Below are 3,732 nucleotides of genomic sequence, written 5' to 3'. Positions count from 1 at the left end.
CTTGGCGAGCTCTTGGGGCGGCAAAGCCACTCACTGGTCCTTGGGATGTCTTGCACCTCTCCCTGCCTGTGTGTGTTTGTGTGGGCTTCAGAGAGACACTGAGGAGACTAGCTGCTTTAGCATTAAATACCTCTCAAGGATTTTCGCTAAGTACCTTTAGGTGTATGTACCATTTGTGGAAAGTGACTGGTAAGAGGTTTCTCTCTAAGGAGCTTTGGGGTTGCTATCTATAGCCAGCAGGATGACATCCCAGGAAAACTTCCCACTGCCGTCACTGAATAGGCACAGCTTGGCTGGTGACCCTCAGCACAGACCCTTTCCTGCCCCTTATATGTGCCAGGATTCCCACCCCACCCACTGTCCATGGCCACTGGTGTGTGCCAGAATTCCACACCCACCCACTGTCTACTGGCTTCTTACCCTCTGCAAGTGTGCCTTGGACAGACAGATACACACACACACATACTCCATGGCACTTTGCCCTTTGGGGTGGGGTCAAAATCCCACACACATCCACTGCTCATGGCACCCTGGCCCTGAGGGGGTACACAAAATCTCCTTGACTTCTTCCCATTGCACCCTGAGCTTTGGGGTACTGGAAATTACATTAAAACATATATAAAATAAAAGCTGTTACAAGTTGTAAAAGCCACTCAAAAGTCAAAGCCATCCCTAAAATATAAGTCAGAAGAGAGTAACAGTAGAAAAAGCGCAGGGGATGTTTGGAGTTGTTTAATAATCACTCAGTTCTGATCATTGAGCACCATCACATCCTTCAACACACACAACAAAATGCTTGTAAGCTGCACATATAAAGTGCACAAACTTCACTGCTGTCATATGCTGCTCCCGCTAAAGGAACAGAAATTGGATTAGATGAAGAACAGGCTAAGAACTGCTGCTGTTCTAAAAATAATGATACGTGTGTACAACCAGAACACCACAGAATCCTGGTCTCCCTCACACATAGCGAAGTGGAAACAATCTGAACTTGTTTAAGAGACAAGTGATTCTCCATTACACTCCTAAAAATATCCTCCTCGCCCCAGCCCCCAAACAAACAAACCAACCCCTACCCTACACTGCAAACTACTGTCCAAACTTTTTGAATCCTGAAAATGTCACTTAGGACAAGAGAGCATCTACTTACTTTAGCTCTCGGTAATTCAAGGGACTGGAAATATACTATGAATTTAGCTGATTGGGAATATCACTTGGGGAAAAATATTCTGTTGCCCATTGACTATTTAAAAACAATGGAATATAAAAAAACGTTATTGTCTGTACATTCTTTGATCATTTTGATCGCTATTCTATTAGCTATTATGCATTGTTATTTAAGGTAAAGATTAAAGTATTAAAAACTAAGTTTCTAGCAATAGTGAAACTATTCCCTTTCAATAAAAGAGAGATGTCGGTAGTCCTTGTTGCCTTCATTGTTCTATACATACTACTTACTTATCTGAAAACAGCAATTTTAATGAAAATGGACAGAAATTGACAATAGAAGAAATTTTTGTAACTATCATCTCTAAAGGCATTGTATTTTCTTATTGTGAATTGGTTTGCCATTCTCAGATGTTTTATATATTATGTTCTTTAATGGTACATGATTTTAAAAACAGTAAGTGCACATCTTACCAGCGCTTTGCTGAAAGGCAATACAGAGCAAATTGCTTCCTGTATCTTACATCTCTTAAAGGAAACTGCTTAAATGTTCACTTGCTATTTATAAATCAACTGTAAAGATAAAGTTAATTCTCATTTGCTACCAATGTAATTTATAAAGTAGTTGAACAATGAAAAATAGTCCAGGAAGAGTTCAAGAGAATAACAAACATCCTCCTAAGCCAAATGAAGCTTTCACCTGAAAATCTTCTTTTTACTCATATTGTTAAAAACAGGTTAAAACCTTGAAATTACAGGTGTTTGTCTGATATTTTCTTCAGAAATAAGGACCGTTTGGAAGAATGTTTCAGAATGGTTAATGGGATGTTATGCCACTTACCGATTCTTCTCAGAATCTTGCCAAAACCAAGTTTGATTTTTCTCAAATTTGCAGGAAAATCAGAGATTTTCTCGAAGTTTTATATCCTGTGTTTCCCCTCTTCCTTTAATTGCTCAGCAAAGCAACAAAAAAACCCCAACAATATAAAACCCCACCAGCAGTACATTATAATTGCTCCATCATAGTCCTGTGGCCCATAGTTATCATCATGTGCCCACCCGATAAAAGTGTATAATGTGGAAACTCACTCCAGCCTTCTAATACACCTCTACCCCGATATAACGCTGTCCTCGGGAGCCAAAAAATCTTACTGTGTTATAGGTGAAAACGCGTTATATCAAACTTGCTTTGATCTGCCGGAGTGCGCAGCCACGCCCCGCCCCGGAGCGCTGCTTTACTACGTTATATGCGAATTCATGTTATATCGGGCCGCGTTATATCGGGGTAGAGGTATACAAGTACAAACTTACTGACTACATAACTCTAGAACATAAAGTGACTGGAAAATACTCCATCTAGAATATTAAGCATAAAAATCATCCATCTCCCATATGGCAGGAGCTAGACAACAATAATTACATATAAAGGCATATATTTGGGTTTGTATACATTATCTTTCTTGTCTTTCAAAACAGAACCAATAAATCCCCTATTTTTCCTAACAAGATTGACTGTGTGTAAAGCACACACACTATTTTAAGTCAAGATATGGAAGTTCTGTATCCAGTGACAACTTAAAAGCTGCTTTAATGATTATGGAAATGACTTAAGTCATAGAAAGTACATAAAAAGCAGAAATGCAAGATCAATAAGCCATCTTAAGGATTTTCTCTATTAAATGAACATCCAAAAGAGGCAGCTTTGCTGCATCAAGGACTTCTCACTACAAATAAGAAGGCATTGATACCTGTCCGGAAGAGGATCCATTTGACCCTAATAGCTAATAGACATGTGCAAATGATGTTTCACAAAATACATGAATAAATGTGAACGTAGTGGTTAATGTAGGAAAGCAGGCTGACTTCCTTAATCCTGTAAACAAAGAATAACAAAAAGACACGGTTCAAAATGAAAGATGGATAAAACGAAGAAGGAGATTAGCATGTATCTATTAAGACCAAAAAGTATATCTCCTAATAAAAATATCTAAACTTTTTTGATCAGAAAATCTCGTAGAGATGTTATGAAGAGATATAGCTAGTTTTAAGGAAGATGGAGCCATTGACTCCTTAACTTTGGAAAAGACCTTATTCATATCTACTACCTTACACCTAGGTTGGGGAGAGAAGGGAATGGATTATGAAGACCCTTTAGTGATTCCTGTTACTAAAGGTTGATGTTCTACTAATTTGCCTTCAGTGTGTATTTGACTGGTTTAATTGGCAGTAATATAAATATTAAGGGTGGGTTTTTTAGAACTGCATACATGAAGTTGCATGCATAAAGCGGTATGCAGTTACCACAACCGCATATGGAAATTGGGTATTTTGCCATGCAATTTACACATAGAATCATGGTGTTTTGGAAGTACAAATTAGGCACATATTTGCACATGTTCAGTTTTGAAAATCAGGCCCACATGGACCTAAACCATTGATCTCGTTCACATAATAAAAAGAAACCTCCATCATGGGTTGTCACCTGCCTGGCTGGGATACAAATGTTTTTGCAGCCCAAAGTCAACCAGACAGAGTATGTCTTCTAGCATCAGGGCCCCATGACTT

This window comes from Malaclemys terrapin, chromosome 9 (genome assembly GCF_027887155.1).
Source record: "Malaclemys terrapin pileata isolate rMalTer1 chromosome 9, rMalTer1.hap1, whole genome shotgun sequence".
Classification (NCBI taxonomy): Eukaryota; Metazoa; Chordata; order Testudines; family Emydidae; genus Malaclemys; species Malaclemys terrapin.
Note: the sequence above shows the minus strand (reverse complement) of the source record.